Raw genomic sequence first — 27,529 nt, forward strand, 5'->3', positions numbered from 1 at the left:
GTAAATGTGTTGGAAATGGTTTAGAGAAGGTTTACCAGATTAAAACCTGGAATGGGTGGGTTGTTTAATGAGGAAAGGTTGGACAGACTAGGCTTATATCTGCTGGAGTTTAGAAGAGTAAGAGGCGACTTGATAGAAACATATAAGACCTTGAGGGGTCTTGACAGAGTGGACGTAGAAAGGATGTTTCCTCTTGTGGGAGAACCTAAAACTAGGGCTCACTGTTTATAAATAATGGGTCACCCATTTAAAACGGAGATAAGGTGAACTTTCTTTCACTCAGAGGGTCGTGAGTCTTTGGAACTCTCTTCCTGAAAAGGCATTGGAAGCAGAGTCTTGAAATATTTTTAAGGCAGAGGTGGATAGATGCTTGATAAACAACGGCGTGATAGGTTATCGGCGGTGGGTGGGATAAAGCTTTCAGGTTACTATCAGATCAGCTATGATCTTATTAAATGGCGAAGCAGATCCGGGGGACTGAATGGCCTACTGCTGCTCCTTGTTCGTATGTATGTAACTTTCACAAAAGCTTCTTCCTCTTGTGAATTCTACAACCAATGATGATTCTTTTTAACAAGTGTAATGGTGCTAACACTGTTGGTAAGTTTGGCAAGAAGTGGCTATAAAAGTTGATCATATCCAGGCAAGATTTGTGTTCGGTTACACAGGACAGAGAGGGCACATCTTTGATTGCCCTAACTTTCTCTTCTACTGGTTGCAAACCTTGGCATCCATCCTGTGACCCAGGTAAGTAACTTCTTGGAATGTACATTTTTCTTTCTTTCCTTGTACGCCAGCTTCTAAAAGTCTTCTGAGTGCCTCTTCCAGGTTGGCCAAGTGTTTGGTTACAGTTGACCCTGTGATCAGGACATCATCTGGCTATATTTCTACTCGGAGAAGTCCTTGCAAAAGACTCTCCATTGTCCTTTGGAAGATTACACATGCAAATGATTCTCCAAAGGGTAGGTGAGTATATTGATAAAGACCCTTGTGTGTTGATAGTCACATATCCTCTAGATATGCTATCCAGCTCCAACTGTTGGTAAGCATGGCTCATGTCTGATTTTGTACAGGATTTGCCTCCAGTTACTTTGCATATAAGTCATCTATCCTCAGGATAGAATATTTATCTAGTTTGGCTGCCTTGTTTACAGTCAATTTATAATCCCTACAAATGCATATAGTTTAGTCAGGCTTCACCACTGGGACTATGTACACCGCCCATTCTGAGGATTAGACTGGTTGGGTGATGCCCAGCTTTTCTAATCGGCACAGTTCTGCATCCACCTTCTCACTTAAAGCCTTTAAGGCTCTTTTAAGGCACAGGTCTGGCCATAAAGAAGTGGGGTGTTGCCTGAGAATCCACATATATTTTTGCTTGCAAGCCTTTTAACTTCCCTAATTCATCACAAAATACACTGTCATATTTCCTTAGCAATTCAGGAACTCCTCCTGTTCTCAAATGAAATATTTCAGACCAGTTGAACTTGATTTTTTTGTAACCAGTCTCAGCCCCGAAGCCTAGGTCCTTCACCTGTCATTATGATCACTGGAAACTGGCCTGCTCATTGCCTATAAGACATAAGTACTGTGGCGATGCCCTTTGCCTGTATAGATTCTCCAGTGCTTCAATTGAGTGGTTTTCCACTCCAGTTTCAGTGACTGTGTACCTTCATTTAGGTATCAAATATATGCTCTCCCACCACTGTGGATGAGGCTTCCATATCTACCTCCATTATTAGTGGCTTCCCATTCACTTGGATTGTGACAGTAATAGGTTCAGCTTTTACTGCTGTGATGTTGTATAGGGAATAGATGTCAGTATCGACAACTTCAGGCACTTTTGTATTATTCAATTCAATCATATTGCTTTGCTGTCTTATGGGCTGTTTCGATTTTGCACTGCATTGCTTTATTACGTGATTTTTCTTATAGCATTCTGCCTCCTTGAATCTGCAGCGTCCGGTATGAGGTTACCCTAACATCTATAACAGATTAACCTTGGAGTGGCTGCTGAAACGTACCTATTAAGCCTTTTCGTTTTTCTAACAGTGGACCTTGCCTCTCACTTCGCTGCTTTGTCTCTGATTTTCGCACCACGCCATGCAGTAGGTTCCTGCCCGACATGAAGAACAGCACCATGTTGTACGTGTTGTAAAGCCTGCGAGTCTCTCGCAGCACTTTCCATGCCTAGCGCTATTTCCATGGCGCACTTCAAAGCAATGTTGACTTCTGCAAGTAAACGGTGCTGAATGGCGTCATCGCGAACTTCACAAGCTAATCGGTCCTGCTGCACATCATTAGGCATGTCTCCAAAGTAGCAGTGTTCAGTCAACTGCTTCAACTTTGCTATATAGGCTGTGATTGTCTCTCCCAGGGCCCTTACTCTGGAATTAAACTTAAAACTCTGCATTATTACGGATGGCTCCGGCTGGTAATGTGTTTTCATGAGGCCCACTTATTTCTCAAAGGTCATAGAATTAGGCACATTTGGGGTTGTCAGGCTGTGGATGAGATTGTATGTCCCGCTACCACATACACTCAAAAGGATTGCTTTCTGCTTTTCCTCTGCAGTAATTTTGTTTGCCATGAAATAAAAACCAAGGCGTTCTACGTACTGGCTCCAGCTTTCCATAGTCGCATCGTAAGGATCGATTCTGCTGAAGAGTGGCATGACTGTTGCCAATTCTTTGATTTTTTTCTTAAATTTTAATGGCGGTGGCATAGTGGTATTGTCACTGGACTGGTAATCTGGAGATCCAGGGTAATACTTCAGGGACCTGGGTTTGAATCCCACCACGGCAGATGGTGGAATTTGAATTGAATAAATATCTGGAATTAAAAAGTCTAATGATGACCAAAAAAACCATTGTCGATTGTCATAAAAACCCATCTGGCTCACTAATGCCCTTTAGGGAGGGAAATCTGCTGTTCTTACCTGGTCTGGCCAACATGTGACTCCAGACCCACAGCAATGTGGTTGACTCTAAAAAAAATGCCCTCTGAACAAGGGCAATTAAGGATGGGCAATAAATGCTGGCCTAGCCAGCGACACCAACTTCTCACAAACAAGTGAAAAAAAACAAGGCGATTTGCACCATTGGAGCTATTTTACCCTCGTTGCTAAATGTAATGACTTGACGTACCGGACAAGTTTCAACAAGATACATGTAAACTTTATTACAGAGAGCTTTTCAGATGCTACACGCTTGAACCAGATCCTCAACCAGAAGCCCCGCCCCCGAATTACACGTGCTTAGGACTCATTGGTCGGACCCTCCAAGAACAATCACGTGACTCCTGACAGACAATAGGAGAGGCTATACCTTCAGTAACCGTAGTCTGGAAGTGTCTTCTTCCTTTGTAAAGACAGATACAAAGTACTCGTTTAATACCGCTGCTATTTCTCCAGCCTCCACATGCAAGTCCCCTTCTTTTATCCTAATTGACCCTAGTCTTTCTTTAACACCTTTTTATTATTTATATGTAGCTAGGAGAACTTGGGATTCCCTTTTATGTTAGCTGCCAGTCTCATTTCATGTGCTCTCCTTCCTTTCTTTTTATTCGTTTTCTCACTTGCCTTTGATCCTTTATATTCAGCCTGATTCTCCATTGTATTTTCTGCCTGACATCTGTCATGAATGCACTTCTTCTTTTTCATCTTGACTTATATCTCCCTTGGCATCCAGGGCACTCTGGATTTATTTGTCCTACCTTTCCCTTTCAAGGAAATATACATTGACATTGCCCTCAATACTTTTCTTTTAAGGTGGCCCATTGTTCAGCTGCCATCATTTCTGCCACCATTTGATTCCAACTCGTTTGACTCAGATACATTCCCACCCCACCAAAGTTGGCTTTTGCCCAATTAATTATCCCTATTCTGGATTGTTCCTTTTCCTTTTCCATGGCTAACCTAAATCTTATGATGCAATGGTCACTGTCCCCTAAATGCTCTCCCACTGATATTTGATCCACTTGGGCCAAATCATTCCCTAGAGCTAGGTCCAATAGAGCCTGCCCTCTTGTTGGACTGGAAATGTACTACTGCAGAAAATTATCTTAGCACTTTCTGGGAACTCTTGTTCCTCTTGTCCCTTTGCACTATTCCTATCCGTGTCTATATTTGGATGTTTGAAGTCACCCATTAAAATTACTCTATAATCCTTGCACTTCACAGCAATTTCTTTGCAAGTTTTTTCTCTATGTCCCTTCCACTGGTTGGTGGTCTGTATACTACACCAATCAATGTCATTGCACCTTTTTCATTCATTACATCTAGGCAGAGGCTTAACCCCTATGGAACATCCTCTATTTCCAGTACTGTAATGCCTTCTTTAATCAATACTGTCATTAACCCTCACCCTCTTTTCTTCCTTTCCTGTCTCTCCTAAACGCCTTGTGCTCAGGAATACTTAACGCCTAGTCCTGTTCTTCTTTGAACAGGTCTCTGTTGAGCAATAATATCATAATTCCATTTGCCAACCTGTGCCAGTAGTTCATCTTATTAACCACACTCAGTGCATTAATGCGTTAATGCAAATTAAGTCTGGTTTATGCTTTTTTACTTTCCCACTTACTCTGGCCCTATCTAATGACTTACTATTACCTTCTCTAACTCTATCAAAGTCTCCAAGTATTCTATTAACCTTGATACTACTCTCTAATATGTCCTCCATATCAGTTGATACTTCCCTACTTCCCACTGCCAGTTTTTCTTCCAGCCACTCTGCATTTCCCTTAAAGTTCCCATCCCCTGCCAATTAAACCCTCCCCAACAGCACTAGCAAACCTCCCAATGAGGATGTTAGTCCCAATCCTGTTAAGGTGTAACCCATCCTTCTTGTACAGGTCCCACTTGCCAGAGAACCAATTCCAATGCCCCAGAAATCTAAAGCCCTCCCTTCTACTCCCTTTCTCTATGCATGTGTTGAATTGCTCAATCTTCCTATTCTTATGCTTACTAGCATGTGACACTGGGAGTAATCCTGAGATTACTGCTCTTGAGGTCTGGATTTTTAATTCATTTCCTACCTCCCTGCTTTCAGGGCCTCATCCCTTTTCTTACTTATGTTATTGGTCCCAATGTGGACCATGACCTCTGGCTGTTCACCCTCCCCCTAAAGAATGTTCTCAGCCATTCTGTTGGACCCTTGATTCTGGCACCAGGGAGGCAACATATCATCTTGGAGGCACGTCTATGGCTGCAGGAATGCCTGTCTGCTCCCCTAGCTATTCAATCCCCTCCCACTATAATAGCTCTACACTTCTTCCCCCCCCCCCCCACCTCCTGTGCAGCTGAGCCATCTGTGGTACCACAAACTTGGCTCTTGCTACAGCCCTCTGAGTAACCATCTCACTCACCAGTATCAAAAATGGAAACAATGATTAGAGAGAAGTGAGCCTCAGGAGACTCCTGCACTACCTACCTGTTCCTCTTGGATACTCTGGCAGTCACTCATTCCCTCTCTGCATGTGTACATCTTAGTTGCATGTGACCACCTCTCTAAGTATGCTATCCACGTAATCCCCAGTGTTGCCTATGCATCACAGTGACTCCAGCCGCCACTCAAGTTCTGCAACCCAGAGCTCAAGTTTCTGCAGCTGGTGACACTTCCTGCAGACGTGGTCATCAAGGGCACTTTTTACTTACATGACTTCCCACATCCTGCAGGATGCACATTACTTGTGGCCACGCTGTGCTGACATGTCTTAAACTTTATATAAAGTGCTTACCACAGAATGGTATAATATAATATGATAACTCAACTGTTATTCACTAATCGTTTCCTCTGTGCCGAGTCCAGAAAGGCCTATACTTACAAACCAATCAACTTAGGGGACTCCTGTGATGTCACTTTCAGATTTAATGTGTAAACTCCTGTGAACCCTCTCTCTCTCCTCTGCCTTATGGGCTCTCTCTCTAAACTCCTGCTGCTTTATGTAGCAAAGTAACAGTCAGTTACTGGAGGCTAAGGAAAGGTAGAAACTGAAAAGATCACCTCCTTCCATCTTCACTGAACTCTCTCACTCACCAAACTCCAGCTTACGCACTTTAACACACCCAAAGCAGCACACCAGTGCAGACCAAGAATGACACTGGTGAAGTTTCAGATCCTTACTCACCAGCTCCCCTGACTGCAGAAGGGACAAGGCTATTGAAATAGACTGCCTTCTGCTGTCAGGAGACCTGGTGAGTGAGAATCCAAAATTTCATAAGATCATAATAAATAGGAGCAGGAATAGGCCAGATGGTTTGATGGCTCAAATGACCTACTCCTGCTTCTATTTCTTATGATCTTACAAAGATTTTAATCCTCCTTCACCTGGCTGTAGATGAGACTGGGCTGTTGAAACAAGAAAAGGAAGGAAAATAGGGAATAACTTAATACCCTCCCTCCCAAAATGCATAAGTCAGATTGTTAGTAAACATTTTTTCATACATTGTTACTCAATGCACAAATCTATTGTTCAAAAGCACAAGTTTCCCATGATTTGTAATATTTGTCCGATTGGTATTATGTACATTTAACCAGTATATGCTGATCTGAGGATTTTCTATATCTGATGATCACACTTATTCATTAACTTCCTCATACATTGATTGACAGTGGTTGATCCTCCAGGTATGACTCAGATTATGAGAATACCTTTTGTAGATGTACACTGAAGCCCTACTGGTGAGGTGACACTGGCAGGTTGGAATTTTAATCAGCAATATATGAGTGGAAGAATGACTTTTTAATCCATTAAAACCAACTTTAATAAAAGAGTAAGTTCGTTACCATATGTGTACAGCAGCCAATTATTTTGGAAAATTATAATCTTACAAATGACAGGCTGTGTTATTTCAACCATTAAAACTACATTAAGACACTACTGTGATATGAATTGTAAATTATCTTCTGTTTTCGATAAGGATGCTCAGATGTGTTGAACTGATCACTTGCAATTAATTTTTTTCACTTATATATAGTTTCTTTGGTTATTTTAGTGTCCTGAGATCATGTACACAAATATATCAACCCATTTGGCTCAAATTCCTCAATTCATAATTTTAATAAATACATTGACCTATTAAAGATAAATGAGTTGTGGCACTGTTAAACTACCAAAGAAGCTTTGTGCAAAAGTGCTGCCGTCCACCATGATGGCATTTTACTCCAGAAGGATTTTCTCCCATTTTCTTACAACATTGGTGCAAGTAATACTACTGTAACTTTGTGCTGTACTGTTTACTGCATTACGTTGTTGTTACTGTTTTATTCAACTTACAGTATTTAATTCAGTGAGTTCATAGATTTTGGTTGTGCTGTTCCCTGATCTCCTTCACTTCATCAATGATAACCTTCAACTACCTAGGTCCTAAGCAGTGAAATTCACCCTTTTCTTCTTTACCTATCTTCGTCCTTTAAGAGGCTCATTAAAACCTAATTCTTTGACCAAATTTTGGTCACCTGTCCTAATATCTCTATATTTGGCTCAGTAACAAATTTTTGTTTGATAACACTCCGGCAGAGTGCCTTGGAGCATTTTATCACTATGCACACAGTACGGCTGAGAGCTTCCGGCCCCATCATCGCAGGACCCGCCGTGGGACATTTGGTGGCCCAGCCAAAAGTCCATTGACATTTGGTGGGACTGGATGATCCCAGTTGTGGGCAAGGCCTGAAAACCCTGTGCTGTATGATGCAAGTTGCCGTTGCTATTGCACTCCACAGCACTGGTGATGAAAGGTTCCCCACAGCATACACAAGTGTAAAGGCTATATTCCCTCTTTTGTGTTATATGAGAAGGGCCCAATACAGTTAGTCTTTCCCTCAGCTCAAATGAGGTCCTTTTCCAATTGTTCTCTTTTTACCCCCTTATTTATTTAAGTGAAGCAAAAACAGCCTCGTGGAGGAGAAATTGCTCGCTTTTGCAAAATATTGAGATTGGAGGGACAAAATTTTGCAGCATGATATGTCTGTCTGGCCTCTCTCCCTAAATCACTAGTGTCAGTGCCTTCTAAGGGTTTTCAGCATTAAGTGCCATGAATATGCAAATAAGGGTCCTAATGCCATCTTTAGGACACGGAAGCAAAATTATTGAGCAAACATGTGGAGCATGCTTGTTCTTACTGGGCATTCCAACACAGCTCGCAAGTTTACTTCAAGTGGCTCAAGTCTTTCGTCAACCTCTATGGGCATATTTTCTAATTGTATCACCCATTTTGCACCAATAACTGGCCTAACTTGAGTTTCTTGCCCATGTGCTCTGAATTAGGGGGAGATTCTATAATGAATCCCACATTTTAAGTTCTATATTAACTCCAAAAAAGCAAGACTAGTTATTAAAGTACAGCGAAGCTGCTGGAGGATAGGTAGAGTATTGATTTGCTTTTATATATTGTGCCTTCATTACAGCAACAGTAGCTTTAGATGCCCCGCCCTTGTAACTGGTTGCTAAGTAGCATTCTTTATTGAATCATGTTTCAGTTTAGATTCTGCTGCCCTTCTACTTTTCCATAGGTCATGATCTTAGCAGACAGGCTAAATTCATACCTGTTAGCATCCTACATTTCTGGCCTTGCTGGAGTTTGTGGGATGCATGGGCCCTTTTTATCTCAGGTGTCAACCTGGCTGCATATAGTCAGGAATTATGTTGTCCATCAGCTACCTGGGGTGCTGAACCCTTTTCACTTGGAAAACCCATTTTGTCCCCAACCGTTACCTGGGCAAAGGAGATGTTTCTCCGAAATTCTCTAGCTTCAAGGGTTCAGGCCATTTTCTTGGTCTGGATTCACATAGAATTACACAGGATATGGAGCACTATAACTGGCCATTCAACCCAACCAGTCCATGTTGGTGTTTATACTCTGCTCAAGACTCTTCCCATCCCTTCTGATCAAACTCTGTTATTACCCTGTATTCCCTTCTCCCTCATTTACTTATTCAGCTTCATGTCAAATACATCTATACTATTTCCTCAATTACTTATTGTGGTAACATGATTGAGTATAGTGTCTGTAATGTACTAAATGACCCTTCAACAACTGGATAATTCCTTTAATTGAATTGTTTCTCAATTAACACTTTCAGCAGATTCCAGATTTTAGTGAATAGGCCTCATCTTTCATCTGTGTATGAGCTCTTCCTGCCTGGCAGTTGTGGTAAAGTCTCCAAATCATTGAGTAATATTGGTATTCAGGTTCAATTGCCACATATTTGAAGTTGTTTTAAAAGCACCCAAAAGTATCATTAGGATAAACTTGAACCCAGGTTCATGATCCAGATCAGTTTGACTTGCAATGAATGCTAAGAGCATGTTCTAACATAAACGTGAAGAGGTTAGTGGCTACATGACCTTTCTTATCACTATTCATAAGAAAAGGATCAGAGATGCTTACAGTCACCTCTGCAACTGAAAAGATTTAGTTACGAATGATGTTACTTGCATATATATCAGAGAGCTTGGACTGCTTTGAGTTAATGCTTAGCCCATAATTCTGTAAAAGGACAAGTCCATCCCTTATTTTATAAATATTTTATTATTGTAAGTATTGACCTCTCTTTCCTCCAGTCCACAGAAGAACCCCTGAACAAATCCATGCATTTTCCATTAATGGAAATTGCAGTGGAGTCAAGATCTAGAATCCTAACAGTGCAGAAATACCTATTTAGCACTCCTACTTCATTAACCCACAGGGCATTTTATTTTGGAATAACAAGAAGCCCAGGTTTAAATTTTTAAATATGTATTGCTCAATCATCAGTCATATAAAGCCAGCCTTTACATGGAACGAAGCCTCTAGCAAAAAGCAAAGCTAAAATACCAGCAAATATCTTTGCAGCTCCATAAATGCCACGGCGCCTTGTTCCGTATAATTTATGAATTGTAATTTCTTCTATTTATTTATCTGACTAAATTCATAGAGAATTTATAAATATCCACAGACAATTGTTAGATCACATGAATTCCCTGTCGAAGAAACAACTCAATCAAAAAGAAAGGTTTTGTGAATCTTCAGCAACAATGTGCAGAAGTTTCCCTTCCAGAGACCAAGTGCGATGGCGGGCGGGTTTGGTGACATGTTTCCCGCTGGGCAGCAGGGCGGGAATCATACTCGATTTCATGCTCGGAAGCTCATTAATTATGCATCGGCGGGTAGCTCCCTGAATCACATGGTGAGGTGGGCACTGATTCGTCTGCCCTACCATTTCTTAATGGGGTCGAAAGTCCGGGTGCCATGTTTAAACGCCACCTGAACACACATTACACTCAGCAGGCCAGCTTGTTGTCAGGAAACGTCTTGGTATGTCTGCACTGAGGAAGAAAGCTGCACCGGTGTTCAGCAGCGACTCCCTTAAGGCTCTCATCCGTGGTGTCTGCCAGCACTGGGATGTCCTCTATCTGAGGGATGGTTCCAGGAGGCCCACCAGCCTTGCCTTGCCTTGCCAGCCTGGGAGGCGGTTGCAAGGGAGGTTAGCTCATCAGGCACCCACCCGAGAAATGCCATCCAGTGTACGAAGAGGATGAATGATCTTATCTGTTCTGCCAGGATAAGTCAACCTTCAGCTCACTCCAATCTCACTCTCTCATCATGGCATTGTGCACTCAAAGAGTTACACTGCTCAGGGATCTCTCACAATATTAGAGGGGCACATATCGGCACTGATAGCCTCATGGACACTTTAAAATCACCAGCATCTCATCCATCAAGCTGCACAAACTCTATCCTCAGTCCTTACTGGGGAGGGCTCAGCACACACAGCAGGCATGCTTTCCAACCTCTCCTCCATCTCTTCTCATCACCTTTCATTCCATTTATCCTCATGCAGGCCAAGCTAGCCCACAACTGCAGGATCATACCCCAGACTGGCAGAGGGATGGCCGACATCCGGGAGCTGACACACTTTGAGGAGAACGCTGTTGAGTTGGCAGGTGAGGACAGAGCTCGCTCCTGTGGGGAAGATGAGCCCCTCCGAGCAAGCCAGTATGGATGACCCTTTCATGAGTTGATCACATTTTGATAAACACGGGAGTCACATGCAATATTGTATTCTGCCTGCTTATGAAGTAGTTCTATCTTCTGTCTCTTACAGGCACCAGCAGGCCCGGCCAGACCATCAGAGCTACCATAAGTCCCAGGTCACCTCAGAAGAGAATGCTGAGGATACATGAGGGGAGGAACTATCACTGCACCCTCCACCGGCACAGAGACACACACTCCAGCGGGCCATGGATCTAGATTAGGCTCAGGTTGCATCCTGGGGAACACCTCACTGACACGTCTCCGCAGAAGTCGGACACAGTGACCAGCCCGCGTCTCTGACACCTGGAAGACTGCTGGAGATCAGGCACCCGCTGAGTTCTGAGTCAGATGATGAGCCACTGCAAGCAGCCGTCACTAACATGCTGGAGATGCAACAGGTAGCAAGAAAATCAGGTAAAACTGGGAGAGGCAGTCAGCAGACTAGAGTGAAGGATGGAGGAGACCATTCACATTCTGTCTGATGTCATGCCTCTGACATGCCAGCGCCTCGGGTTCTCCATGGGAAGGTTGGTGCCAGCTTGGTCCAGTAGATCCTGCAGGACTTGCGCTCAGATCTGCACTCCATCGCTATAAGCGTTGGTGCTATCCGTCAGTAGCTCGACAAGAGGAGGTCGGGGCACCTCAACATTACTCCAGGAACCCCTTCTCCTCAGGGAACCAGGTAGAAGCCCTTGGGCACCCACAGGGAAGAGGACCAGAAGATGGAAATTCTGGGGACCATCCACCCAGGTAACTCCGAGAGTGTTCAGCCAATCCCAGTCCCCTTGCCTGTGAGACCCCATCACCCCCAGCTGTACAGCCCGAGGAGGCTGCACCTGCCCCACAGCAGGAAACCCAAAGCAGACCAGGGCCCTCCAGGCCTCAGCCCTCGCGAGGACACCTGCCAAAATCATCGAAGACAACAGGGCATAGTGGTCAGCTGGCAGCTTCCATCTCTGCTGCGGATGCCGGGGATACACCTAGACATAACGGTAAGGTTAGAAAAATTATCAAGCTTTGACATTGCTTCTGGGTGTTCACTCACCATATACATATTGCACCTCTGTAAATACATTTGCTGCTCATGACATTGGCCTCATCATTTGAAAGCATCATGCATAAGCATCTATTTGCAAGGTTGAGCCATGCTCCAACTCAGCGTTCACCTCCCTTTGCGAGCCTCACATTCATGTGACGTGTACTGAGTCATGATAGTTACTCGAACCTTGCATTAAGTCAGGGAGATGTGTCAAACTCTTTACTGGAAGTGTCTGCGGAATGCATGGAGGGAGTTGTACTCACTAGCCATCGAGGGGTAGCTATAATTGTTTCTCAACATTAGAAGGCTGCCATCATTGGTAGTGCCAAAGCACAAGACCTGCAGCCATGGTGGTCTCTCCAGCCATGCGGCATCTGTGTCGGCTAAAAGTTTCTCATTAAGGTGGTGATGACTGCGTTCTGTCCTTTTGATGTAGCGTTGTGCTGTTGTGCCAGCTTTCACTTCCCAAAGCACGTGGGTACAGGGTTCGCCGCTGACCTTTCCAAAGATTAGGGCCTGGTAAATCATGAAGGTTGAACGTGCAAGTCTGAACTTGCTCTTGAGGTTACTGGTTGTAAAGGCGTTTAAGTGCATTACCATGGCATTAAGGGACAGAAGGAATATGGCCATACACCTTACTCCTCCTGGAATCTCGTGGCTATCAGTGTGGCACAGGCATGTCTTCCACATCATGCTTCTTCGATGGTATCCTCACGTGGATACTGACCCTCATCTCCCTCTTCAAGTTCCTGCCCTTCCTGTTCTTCATTGTCCGAGGAGCTCTCAGCCTCTTCCATGTCACCATCTGGCATGGAACCCCCCTTTGGAAGCTCCAAGTTGGGACGAGTGCAACAGACCACAATTATGTGGGACGCCGCCTGTAGACAGTACAGCAGAGCCCTACCTGAGCAGTCCAAACATCGGAATTGCATCTTGATGATACTAATGGCCTCCATGATGATGGATCATGTCGATCCATGCGCTGCATTGTATCTCTCCTTCAAGGGTGACGCACGGGTGACATGAGCCATCATTTGAGTGGGTAACCCCTATCCCCAAGCAGTAGCCCTGTATTTGCTGAGGCCCTACGAATATATGAGGCACCCAGGAGTGAATCAGGATGTATGAGTCATGGGAGCTTCCAGTGTACCTGGCACAAATGTACATGATGTGCTTCTGATGATCACACACCAGTTGAACAGTCAGGGAGTGGGACCTTTCCCTGTTAATGAACATCAGAGGCTGCTGCCTTGGAGATCTCAATGCCACATGTGTGCAGTTGATTGCACCCTGTACCCTAGGGAAGCCTAAGATAGTTGCAAACCCCAGGAATCCAGCAGCCTGGCTATCTTCATTGAATGTGAACTTTCACATAATGATAAACTTTACTGTAGAGGATAGTGTACTGGGACCTCCTTGATGCATTTGTGTGCTGAGGACTGTGAGATGCTGCATACATCCCCTGTTGATCCCTGGAATGATCTGCATGCAAAAAAATTGATTACAACACTGACCTTCAGGAGCACTGGTAGGGGATGTCCTCCCAGTCCATAGGGCATTTAACCTTCCTGCAGAATGTGGCAGCTATGATCCACTGCGTCCCTTGACAACAGTAGACGGGCATGTCATTACCTGTCGCTCATCTCCGGGTAGGGAAGTTTTCCTCAGAAGGCCCTTGGTCATGCAGGTCACTTACGTGGGTCTAACCTCCTCATCCTCTGTTGCTTGGGCTCCCCTGGACCATTGGTCTCAGCCTGGACCTCCTCTCAAAGCTGCGCGAGGTGGTGCCTGCTCCTCCTCCTCTTCTTCAATCAGATCACTTCCATCAAGAAGCAGTTTTGAGCACGGGCTCCATTACTCAATCCTCCTTCTCCCTGTGTACTGATAGCTGCAACAGATTAATGAATATTGTGCAAATATGGCAGCCCTCTCACTTGTAAAAACCAATGTCATGCCCTAGAGCTGCATCTGTGCTACTAGCTTTTAGTTGATACAGCCTTGTAGCTGAGGCGCAGACTCTCAGATCTAGGTAACCAAAATGCCAAACCTGATGAGTGATATCTCAATCCCACAGAGGTTGGAAGAGATTTGGATGCATTCATGAAATGCTCCACCTTAACAAAGGCAGTCCTGCAATATCTGATCTGGTATGCTGATCAAGCACAACTTGCACTTAGCAATAACTGATGCCCTGTTATACATGCCAGCTGGAGAAAGCACATTAGAGGCTATCGATGATCTGGTAGCTTTGTAGCAGCTGTGTTTCCTTAACAGCTTCCTGCATTTTCCATTTTCATATACCTCTATGTTAAAGCTCAAATGGAGCAACTGTATTGTGAAGCCAATGCTTCCTGCAGTCTGTTGTTAAAGCGCACTAAAAGGCAATGGCTCCAAATGCACTTTCTCAAGGAAGTCTTCCTTTTTTCTGTCAGCTCTGACTCTATTTCAATGTTGTAACTCTAAGCAGTTTGAGGGTTCCTCCTGAAAGGACCCCTTAGTCCAGCCATGGACTCCTCCCACACTGCCTCAGACCCCTTCTGTGCAGATTCTTTTCCAGTTTCAATTTTAAACTGTGCAACAACTATGGGGTTTTAAGATGGTGGTGCTGCATTTTTATTTTGAGACTGTCTTCGACTCTCCACCTGTCAGTGTTCTGGTCCCTCTAATCTTCCCGGAACCTCATGATGTGCAGGTAGACCACCCCCTGATTATTCTCCAGCCACCCCCAGTAACCCTGGAACCCATTGTAATTGTGGTGGATATCTCAGGCCTCCCCCCTGAACCTACCACTTTTGATGTCCCAATGCCCCATCTGGACCTCACCCCTCCCCATCTTGAGGCTGTGTAAATGGTCAAATACAAAGGAGAACTCCCCTCAGGAGATAAAAGCAAAATACTGCGGATGCTGGAAATCTAGAACAAAAACAAAAATACCTGGAAAGACTCAGCAGGTCTGACAGCATCTGCGGAGATGGATACAATTAATGTTTCGAGTCAATATGACCCTTCATCAGAACTAACGGAAAATAGAAAAGAGGTTAAAAATAAGCTGGCTTAAGGGGAGAGTGGGACAGGTAGAGCTGGATAGAGGGCCAATGATAGGTGGAGATTGCCAAAAGATGTTATAGACAAAAGGACAAAGAGGTGTTGACGGTGGTGATATTAGCTAAGAAATATGCTAATGGGGACATTAAGGTAAAATGTTGGACGAGCAAGATACAGATAGCCATAGTGGGGGTGGGGTGGGGGGAATCGAAATAGGCTAAAAGGTAGAGATAAAACAATGGATGGAAATACTTTTAAAAATAATGGAAATAGGTGGGAAAAGAAAAATCCATATAAATTATTGGGAAAAGTGGGATCAGAAAAGGGGTGGAGATGGAGGAGAAAGTTCATGATCTAAAATTGTTTAACTCAATATTCAGTCCGGAAGGCTGTAAAGTGCCTAGTCGGAAGATGATGTGTTGTTCCTCCAGTTTGCGTTGAGCTTCACTGGAACAATGCAGCAGGCCGAGGACAGACATGTGGGCCTGAGAGCAGGATGGGGCGTTGAAATGGCAAGCGACAGGGAGGCCTGGGTCATGCATGTCCCTCAGGAGAATTTGAATACTCCCTTCTTTATTATATTTTCCCCATTTATAGATAGCAGGTGCCTCCCTTAACCATGACCATCCCATCTGCAGCTCAGAACCGAGCCAGACAACCCCATAGCCACAAACATGCACTGCACACCAAGTTGTTCCTTATCCCAATTGAGCAACAAATGCCTTGTCCCTCCCTGGAGTGGGACTGAAATGTGTGTGCCATGCATAAACCTGTAACATGGCCTGCAAAACCCCAGGGCTTCCTTTAATCTCCCATCCTGACTATGAGGTCCACAAAGCCCCAGGATTGTCTTTAATTTCTCACCCTGACTCCTTGGCCCAGACCAAGGACAATGACTGTCTTTCAATGAGCTCTCCTATTTCTTCTTTACTGTTAATAACATAATCTCCCCCCAAAGTGCCCCCCACCATGAGTCTCTGTGCAACCCATCCCTCTGGTACCACACTAACACATACCCCCCTCCCATCTTGTATTTCGCAGTCTGTGTGTATCCCCTCCCATTCAGGTGGTTCAATTCCCATTCGCCTGATTCTGTGTCTGCATCCTAGTCTTACATGTCAGGCTCAAGCTTCCCCACCCTCGGTCTCACCTCTGTCTGCCATCATTGCCCCCACCTCCAACACCACCGTAGCCCATTGCCCGCTATGTCTCCTCTTCCTTCCCCATCCTCCAACTCCACCATAGTCCATTGTCCCTCATGTCCCCTCCTCCGTCCCCACTCCAACCCCACCATAGTCCATTATCCCCAGATCTCCTTCCTCCTTCCACTCCCCCATCTCCCTCACCAACCCAAGCCCGGCTGGTCTCTGTTTCAGTACAGCCCTGCCTGAAACCCTCAGAACACATCCTCCTGGAGTGCAGAGGAACCCAGCGATCAGACCAACCCTACGCCCCCACTAGCGTGGCATCTCACCGGCATTGCTGAGAAACCGGAGCAACACTATTGCAGGTAGGCTTTGAATATTGTACCGGCCTAGAAGTCAGGAGTGAAATGAGGGCTAACATCTGCACGCCCCTTGTATCTGAACATGCTTTTGACCGGTCTAATTTCCTGCTGGCATGGCATGTATTTGGGAAGGGGAATGCGATTCCGGTGAGTAGCGTTTGAGCATTCATGACAAGGTAATGCATGCAAATGGAGTTCTCAACGTGGTTTATCAGGAAATCCAACCTGCCAGCAGCCTACTATGAAAGTGGTGCGGGGAAAATTCCGAACTGATTTCCCGGCGAGATTCCAATTTTTGGCCTCGCTCTGAATTTTCGGCTCCCACCCGGCAAGAAACCCGCTGCTGGCAGGATTGGAAAATTCTGCCCGATAATCTTCATTTATATAGCACCTTTAACACTGTGAACTGTCCCAAGGTGCCTGTGGAGGATCATTCATACTAACTAAATAAATTTAATACTGCACAGAATGTTCGGTGAACTAACGCAGCGTTTAAAATGAGAAAGTGCCAAATGAACCATAAAGGTTCCAGAATCAATTGCTAATCGGTCCAAAGTAGAAGGAGGTCATTCACCCCTTCACGCTTGTACTCTTTGTTATATCCAATTAACTGTCCTTTTCTTTCTTCACAGCCTTACATTTTTCTCTGCTTCAATTTTTTCTCCAATTTTCTCTTAAAAGCTATTTGTCTCAAGTACTCAATCACTTCCTGCGGCAAAGCGTTCCATGCTACAACAAGCCGCTGTGTGAAGAAATTTTTAGCTTGCCTTTTCACACTATGCGTGATAATTTTGAACTTATCATCAAAGACTCTCTAAATAGTAAATAGTCTTCCCTTATGTTATTAATCATAATCCTTCCTAATTTTATAAATCCCTATTGAGTTTCTTAGCCTTCTCTGAAGCAGAGGAAATAATTCTCTAGCTGTTTCCCCTCATTAGCATTGTTTTCCATCTCTGATTTGGTCCTGATGAATCTATGCTTTAAGCTCTCTATGACTTTAATCTAATTTCTGTTATAGATCTAAAAAGTACAAGTAGACTAATTGTCACCTACCCAATATTTTGGCTGTTTTACATATCGCCAATAATTGAAATGATCCTCTTTGTCACTTGCATTCACCAACTTTCTAACAAAGTTGCTTAATCTCCTCTTATATCGTACACCTAATTTTTTCTAACAAGCCTCACATGAGAGAATCGATTGAATACCTTCTGAAAGACCCATGTGCTTTATATGCTCTGCAACCCCTTTGTCAATCCAATCAGTCACTTTTTCAAAAAACTGTACTAAACATATCAAACACAAAGTGTCTTTATCAAACCCATGCTGTTTGCCCTTGGTGACTGAATTTTACATGTTTGCTAATTTTATCTCCAATTATCGATTCTAAGAAATTGCCCATGACTGACATTGCATTTGTGGGTGTAAAAATTAATCTTAGATGGTACAACAAAATGGGCAATAATGCACAGACCAATCCTTGTACCCAGCGGGATTCCAGCTTTTGGCCTCCCTCCGAATTTTCTGCTCCTGCCCACCAAGAAACCAGCCGCTGTCAGGATCAGAAAATTCCGCCTGACAATCTTCATTTATATAGCACCTTTAACATTGTGTAATGTCCCAGGAAATTGTGAGATGTTACAAGAAATAGAACTAAATATCAAGCTGGGTGCATAATGGACAGTCGACCTATTACTGCCTGCTTTGTATTACCACACAAGAAAAATTTCCAACCCATAATCCACTGTTGACCAGTTTATCCATCTCTCCCTTTGTGACGAAGTGTTAGAATGAATTAGTTACTCTTCATTCCAATAACACAACTTGTATATTTAAAGAAGATTGCAAAATTGTGTGTCAGGACATCTGCTATCTCCTCTCTGACCTTTTTCAAAAGCCTAGTATACATGAAATCATGGCATGCTGACATATTCACCTTACATTTTGCTATTTATTCAGAACGGTGTTATTTCTAGCAGTTGTTCCTGTTATTCCTATTATTTAAAATCTCTGTTGTATCTTCATCCCCAACATGATAGCCATGGCAACAGTAGGCAGCAATTGGCCTCATTGCCCTAGGCTAGGCAAACAATCAGCTAGGATCCTTTCTCCAGATCATTACCCAGAGCTTGAAAATGCTTGTATTGATATTGGGCTGAATATTTCCTCTGTTAACTATCTGCAACAAAATCATATTCTTTGTAGCATTGTTTAAAACTCATTCACCACCTTCAGCAGAGGAAAGATTTTTTTTTGTTCATTCAGGGGATGTGGGTGTCACTGGCTGGGCCAGCATTTATTGCCCATTCCTAATTTTTTCCTTGAGAAGGTGGTGTTGAGCTGCCTTCTCGAACCACTGCAGTCCATGTGGTGTAGGTACACACACAAAGCTGTTAGGGAGTGCGTTCCAGGGTTTAGACCCAGCGATATTGAAGGAATAGCAAAATATTTCCAAATCAGTATAGCTTGGGAGGGGAACTTCCAGGTGGTGGTGTTCCCACGTGCCCTTGTCCTTCTAGATGGTAGTGGTTGTGGGTTTGGAAAGTGCTGTAAAGGAGCCTTGGTGAGTTCTTGCAGTGCATCTTGTAGATGACACACACTACTGCCACTGTGCAATAGCGGTGGAGGGAGTGAATGTTTGTGGAAGGGGTGGCAATCAAGTGAGCTGCTTTGTCCTGGACGCTGTCAAGCTTCTTGAGTGCTGTTGGAGCTGTGCTCATCCAGGAAAGTGGAGAGTATTCCATCTCTACTGACTTGTGCCTTGTAGCTGGTGGACAGGCTTTGTAGAGTCAGGAGGTGAGTTAGTTGCCACAGGACTCCTAGCCAAATTTCCAACTCAAATGCTCCTTTTAAATGCAAATACTCTACCACATAGCTATATAAAATGATTCTGATATCTATTAAAACGATTACCAGTTTTAGTAAGAAGGGCTATGAATTTTTGTTAATTATCATATTGTATTTTGGTCAGTACCATTCCATTCCATGAGTGCTCTGCCAAAGGCAGGTCCTTGGCTCATTGTCTGCTGATGCTATTTTGCTGAATAGTCTCAAATATCTTCATTTGACTGTACTCAAGGTTTTGTGGCATAGTGGTAGCATCCCTATCTCTGAGCCAGCAAACCACAGGTTCAAGTCTCACATGAAGACACAGAAGAAGCATTCATGATGCTGTTCAATGTGCTGATAATCATCATGGAAACCCCTATCAATCCCCAAAGGGAAAAAAAGGTGTGCGTGTGAAGATGTATTTTCAAGGAATCTGGCCATCAGATTGGTCATATAAGGTTTTAGACCCAAAAATTGCTCTAGAACTGTGATGCTTTTAAACTCCCAACTCTGAATTTGTACCTGGACAACTTAACAAATTCACCCACCAACTACAGCACACCTTCAGAAGACTCACTCATCTCTGACTGGAAAGAGAAAAATGTCATTATTGGCATAAAAGCAAACACCTTGTCACCCAAACAGACACCTGGAAAATCATACTGCTGGCTTCTGATTTTAATTCCTAAAATGTCCAACGAAGATGTGGCAAAGGATAACCCTGTAATTTCAAATTGAAATAACACAGTGGCATGTACTTTAACACATTATGGATGAAAATGGGCTTGAGAGGAAGTGAAAAACATGTGAAGACAATGATAAAGAAAATCAGACAGGTTTGCAAAATGGGTTGATGATGTACTATCACCATTTTAAGCTGTCAATGGCAGATCCATTCGCTATAATATTCATAAGGGGAAAAAAAATGACTGACATGCTAAATATCTGTCTCAGAAATTACAACAGTGGCTACACTTTGAAAGTGCTTCATTGGCTGTAAAGCACTTTGGAACATCAGGTGGTCTTGAAATGCACTCGATAAATGAGAGGTTTATTTTTACATAACTAAAAAGCAATGGGTTATTGTTTATTTCACAGCTGTCAGATTCAACAAGAAGCCTTATGAAACAAGTGCTAAAGAATTTCCCAGCAATGCTGCTCAGTCCAATGGCTACGACTAATCTGTTTGCATTATATTGCAGTGTTGCAATGTGCTGGAAGGTCGTGCTCCCAAATTCTGTGGAGAAAGTAATTTACATGATTGAAATGGCAAAGGCTAAAAATCTTCTCCATGATTATATTGCTAAAAAAACATCCAGTGTGTCAACAAGACAGAATATTTCAGAATTTTTCAGAGTTCAGGGCTCAGTATATTAAATGGGATAAAGGAGAGACAGGATAAAGTAGTGATTAAAAATTAATAGCTGCTAAGAAACCAATTAAAGAGCAATGGTTCCAGATTGTCTGCTGCTAAGCCAGCTGTGAATGCACAAAAGTAGCTTATGTATATCGTAGTAGAATCTGATTCACAACAAACAGAACTGACTGATGGTTAAATTTAAGCTTCTCTTTTCAGTTATTGACTCTTAACTGTTTCTTTAAATTCTATTGCTGTCCATGAGTATCATTGAAAGCATCAACATTGCAACAAGATGCAATGATGTGTAACTATTTAATAAAGGTTGCCAGAAGATTTTACTGTTGATAAAGTGCAATATTTGATTTTTATATTATTGGATTTAATCTTTGTCCAGCAGTATCCAGAGTGGAATCTGCTAAACAAGCTCTAGCTGTGACTGTCAAATGTAATACTGGATAGCATGCAGACTGCAGAACTAACACCAAACCCATTCCCTGTGCTGTTGTAAGCTGATAACAGGGCTTTAACCAAGATTTTCTCTTTCCACCTGCTGATGGATCTCCTGCATGCTCCAGATGTCCAGCAGTTGTAGATTTCAGTTCCCTTTAAAGAAATAACTTCCATGTCTACAGCACATGTTATTACCTCAGGGTGTTTCAAAGTGTTTCACAACCACTGTTGCATTCTAGGGAAATGGTACAGCCAATTTGCACACAGCAAGGTGCCACAAGCAGCAATAAAGAACCACTTTGCTTTAGTGATGATGGTTGAGGGAAAATATTGGCCAGGATACAAAGTGGAACTTCACTGCTTTTTCTTGAATAGTGCCATAAGATCCTTTACTCTTGCCTGAGGATTTAATAGCCCCAGGTCTCATTACACCCTTGTCCAAACAAAGAGTTTAATTCAAGAGGTGAGGTGAGAATGACTGTCCTTGACACAAGGTAACATTTGAGTGAGTGTGGCATCAAGGACCCCTGGCAAAACTGAAATCAACGGTAATTAGGAAAAGTCTCCACTGGTTGGAGTTATTCCAAGCACAAAGGTACCTGAAAGGCAATCATCTCAGTCAGAAAATTGCTGCAGGAGTTTCTCAGGGCTGTGTTCTAGGCCCAGCCAACTTCAGCTGCTTCATTAATGACCTTCCCTCCATCATAAGGTCAGAAATTGTGATTTTCGCTGATGATTGCACATTGTTCAGTACTATTTGCAACTCCACAGATAATGAAGGATAGCTTGTCCGCACCCAGCAAGAGCTGGACAATATTTAAGTTTGGGCTGATAAATGGCAAGTAACATTCACCCCACACAAGTGTCAGGCAATGACCATCTCCAACAAGGGAAATAACAATCATCTCCCTTTGACATTCAATGACATTACCATCGCCAAATCCTGCACCATCAATATCCTGGGGATCACAATCGACCCAAGACTTAGCTGGACCAATCACATAAATACAGTGGCTACAATAGCAGATCAAAGGCTGGGAATTCTGCAGTGAGTACTCATCGCCTCACTCCCCAAAGTCTTTCCACTAACTGTAGGACAAATGTCAAGAGCATGATGGAATACTCTACACTAGCCTGGGTGAGTGCAACTCCAACAACACTCAAGAATCTCTAAATCATCCAGGACAAGCACCCCATCCACCATCTTAAGCATCATGCACAGTGGCAGCAGGGTGTACCATCAATAAGATGCACTGCAGAAACTCACCAAAGCTTTAACAGCACATTCCAAACCTGCAATCTCTACCACCTAGAAGGACAAGTGCAGAATAGGCATGGGAACGCCACTACCTGCAAGTTTCCCTCCAAGTCACACACTATCCTGACTTGGAAATATATTGTTGTTCTTTTGCCTTATGGTACTGTGAGTATGACAATGTCAAACTGTTGCTTGACTAGTCTGTGGGATAGCTCTCCCAATATTGGCACAAGTCACGAGATGTTAGCGAGGAGGACTTTGCAGGGTCAACTGGACAGGGTGCAGCTTTGTTTTTTCTGGTCAATGATTGATAGTCAGTCCGATTTTATTCTTTTTTGACTTTTCTGGAGCGGTTTGGTACAATGAATGGCTTGCTAGGACATTTCAGATGATAGTTAAGAGTAAACTACCTTTCTGTGGCCTGGACTTACATGTAGACTGAGTAAAGATATTAGATTACCTTCCCTATCCATATGGGTTTTTTCTGAAAATCCAGTAGTTTCAGTGAGGCTGGCTTTTACACTGTCTGGCCAAAATCCTGCGAGCGGCCTGCCCGTCACCTACCCACCTGCCCTTGCTCTCCACCACAATTTTTTCCTGCCAGTGGGCCAATTGCCAGTAATGGGAGGGGCCCATGGCAAACGCCCAGTGAAGCAGATTCACATGCGTGGGTTGGTGGTAGGAAGAGGAGCGATCCTCCTGAACAGACTCCCTGGGTCACCTAAAGGCTCAATTAAGGTGTTACCGCCCTCAGGTTCCACACCTCCCTTGGCTTCTCAAACCACAACCCACACCCGTCTTGCTGGGGCCTGCCAGCTTGACACCTGGCAAGAACCCTAAGCACTTACAACACGATCCAGCGCAGTTCGCCTCCTCATCGCTCAAGTGCAATACTGAGGGGCAGCCATTCATCACTTGGGCATGCTCTCCACAACCAGCCAGATGCTGGGACCCCGGCGTTCCATAACATCCTACCCACGACTCTCAATCTGGATTTTAATTCCAGGTTTATTAACTAAATTCAAATTCCACCAACTTTTGTGGTGGGATTTAAACTCATATCACAAGAGCATTAGTTGGGGACTCTTGCTTATTCTTCCAGTAATGGTTATATCATGCCACCACTACCGACTCCATTGGCTTGGTCATGTGCACCGAACGGATGATGGCCACATTTCCAAAGACATTCTCTAAGGCCAGCTTGTTATGTGCATGGGACCAACAGGTCACCCGCATCTGTGATCGAAGGATGTCTGTAAGTGAGGCCTCAAGTAGAGAGGGATCAGAGTCAGTGCATGGGAGGTCTTCACTGCTGACTGGAGTGCCTGAAGGCAAGCAGTCAGGAAGGGTGTGGAGAAAGCAGAGGACAAAAGAAATTACTAGATGGCGGAAAGAGAGCCCGGTGGAAGGACAAAACATCAATCGACCTTGGGCCAAAGTCATTCACCCGTGCCACCTGCAGAAAGGGCTGCCACTCGCGAATCAGCCTTTACAGCCACAACAGACAACTTTCAATCCAGAGTGACATATACCCCAGGCACAGTCTCTTGAGACAGACAGATGCCAAACCATAGGACCGCTACACCACTGTCACCTTCTTAAACATTCATTATCCTTCCTGTAAATGTAATGTAATTGGTCCCCATGTTGAAAACATTTTTTAAAATTGTATTCTTTCATAGGACGCAGGCATTACTGACCAGGCCAGCATTTATTGCTCATCCCTAATTGCCCTTGAAAAGGCGGTGGTTAGTCACCTTCTTGAACCACCGCAGTCCATGTGGTATAGGTCCACCCACATGCTATTAAGAAAGGAGTTCTAGGATTTTGACCCAGCGACAGTGCAGAATCAGTGATGTAGTTCCAAATCAGGATGGTGTGTGACTTGGAGGGGAACTTGAAGATGGTGGTTTCCCCATGCATCTGCTGCCCTTATCCTTCTAGAGGTCAAGAGTATGGAAGGTGCGGTCGAATGAGCCTTGGTAAGTTGCTGCACTCCATTTTGTAGATGGTGCACATTGCTGTCACTGTCCATTGGTGGTGAAGGGAATGGGTGTTTAAGGTGATGGATGGGGTGCCAATCAAGCAAGCTGCTTTGTCCTGGATAGTCGCAAAGTTCTTGAGTGTTGTTGGAGCTACACTTAATTATAAAGGCGAGTGGAGACTATTCCATCACACTCCTGACTTACGCCTTGATGGTGAACAGGCTTTCGGGAGTCAGGAATTGAGTGGCTCACCACGTACTTCCCAGTCCCTGACCTGCTGTTATAGCCACAGTATTTATAAGGCTAGTCCAGTTCAGTTTCTGGTCAATGGTAATCCCCATGATGTTGATAATGGGGGATTCAGTCATGGTAATGCCATTGAATGTCAAGGGAAATGGTGGATTCTGTCTTGTTGGAGATGGTCATTGTCTGACACATGTGTGGTATGAATGTGATTTGCCATTTATCAGCCCAAGTCTGAATGTTGTCCAGGTCATACTGTATATTGACAAGGACTGCTTCAGTATCTGAGGATTCAAAATGGTGATAAACATTGTGCAATCATCAGCGAACATTCTCAGTTCTGACCTTATGATGGAAGGAAGATCATTGATGAGGCAGCTGAAGAAGGTTGCACCCAAGACACTAACTTGAGGAATTCCTGTAGTAATGTTCCAGAGGTGATTGACCTCCAACAACAGCCATCTTCCATTCTGCTAGATATGGCTCCAACCAGTGGAAAGGCCCCCCCCCCCCCTCCGATTCTCATTGACTTCAGTTTTGTTAGGGCTCCTTGATGCCACACTCGATCAAATGCTGTCTTTGTATCAAGGGCAGTCAATTTCACCTCACCTTGGGAGTTCAGCTCTTTTGTCCATGTTTGGACTGTAATGAGATCAGGAGCTGAATGGTTCTGACAGAACCCAAACTGAGTGTCATCCAGCAGGTTATTGCTGAGTAATTGTCACTTGATAGCATTACTTTGCTAATGATTGAGAGCAGACTGATGGGGCAATTGACTGGGTTAGATTTGCCCTGTTTTTTGTGGACAGCAAACATATCTGCTGTTGAGATACTGGGCAGAATGTTACAATAGCGGGACTTTATGGTCCCGCCGAAGTCAATGGACTTCTGAACAGCTCGCCACATTTTATGGCCCCCACCCCCGCTGTCTGCCTACTGTTATTCTAACTTCATTAGTGAATCCTCTTACTTCATTAGTGAATACATACAAATGTTATAATTTGTAGATGCCTGGATATCTTTTGGTTATGATAAGCCATATGACAACAAGCTGAAAACTATTACTTCAGTACGATGTCTATTTTGATGATAAGAAAAAAAGCCAAATGACTATGCTCATGAACATGAATAAAAACAGGACTTGTGGATAAATCAGTTTCTGAACATTTGCCTGACTGTGTCACAATAATAGCCACTGAGGAGATCTTCACTACACAGATTTGATGCCATGAAGTATATAGTTCTCAATTTAGCAAGTACTTTGGTAGCACTAATGCCTGCACCTTCTGCTTGATTCCAAAACCATGCATTGGTTGTAACACACTTGATGTCACAGGGAGTGGAATGAGTAAATATTTGTGGACTTACGAACACATTAAAAAAGGTGAAAATGAACAGTTACTCAATGCATTCTCAGTGTTCTAGTGGAATTTAATTTCTCACATAAAACACCATATATGCCCCAAAGTGCCTGCCAATTGTAGAAACGTTGTAGAGACATCACTACTGTAATTACATCCTTTACACCTTAAAAGAGATTACTTCAATTATGCCTCAACTAATTGAGCCTTTCTTTCAGCCCTCAGGAATATGTAATCACAAATTCTACCTTTGGAAGCAATTGGGTATAAATTAGCAGTTCAAGGCTAATTAGCCTTATTTTCTGCACTTCATGTGGACCTGTTCTGAGTTCATCTTCTGTCAATGACAGCCAATTCAACACTAATTTGAATCAAGTTGTCTTGGAACAGTTTCTTATGCCTATGGATCAATTCACAATATTATTGAATGGTTTGAAGACCTCCCATGGTGGTAGAAGAGCTAACATCTCCAAAATATATTTAATCTCTGGTGTAATATAGATTGTGATTCCAAGCAATGGTAATAGCTGCTGCAACAATTTTCCAGGGTGCCCTGTGGGATCAAAATTGTGTTTTGGATTTGGTTCTAAAGATGTTATGTGATGAGATTTAGATGAGAATTTGCTATGCACTGTTTCTATAATAATAACATTAAATATAACATCTGTAACATAGAGAAACATCCCAAGGTGCTTGAGGAATGAAAGAAAGGCTATTTATGAAGAACTGGTTGGTGATTTAGTACACGTAACACACAGAGGAAATTTCACCCATAATTTCTACTTAAGGGCACTTACTTCCAATTTTCCCCACGCTTTCTTGCTTTTTCTTTTATTAATGACTTGAAACTTTCTATGAAGATTTCCTGAGAAATATGAATTTTTGTTGAAAGGTCCTAGCCACATGAGCTCCTGTCTTTGGGCCAAAGCCTGTGCTAGGATATTAAAATTAATATTAAGAAGGAAAAATGGTTTATTGTCTTTGAACAAGTCATCCTCCAGTCATAGAGTCATACAGCACAGAAACAGGCCCTTCAGCCCATTGTGCCCATGCTGGCCATCAAGCACCTATCTACTCTAATCTCTTTATCCAGTACTTGGCCCACAGCCCTGTATGCTTTGGCATTTCAAGTGCTCATCTAAGTACTTCCAGTTTAAGATATATCACAATGATTGTTTGATTCAATGTTTGGTATAAATTTCCACTCATCTTTATTTGTTTTTCACAATCTAATGCCTCCATCTATTTGATATTGTGGAACCTGTGCTGGATGTTGCTCACCTTATCCTGCTTCACATTATCCTGCTTCACTTCACCTAATTAAGATAACAGAGGATGGTTTTCTTCTCCTTCAAAATCTTAGTGACATTCAAGTAAGCAAAGAAGTCATTAAAATACTGAATTATTGTGTATTTGGATATTATGATGACTTACC

Source organism: Carcharodon carcharias, chromosome 20 (assembly GCF_017639515.1).
Source record: "Carcharodon carcharias isolate sCarCar2 chromosome 20, sCarCar2.pri, whole genome shotgun sequence".
NCBI lineage: Eukaryota > Metazoa > Chordata > Chondrichthyes > Lamniformes > Lamnidae > Carcharodon > Carcharodon carcharias.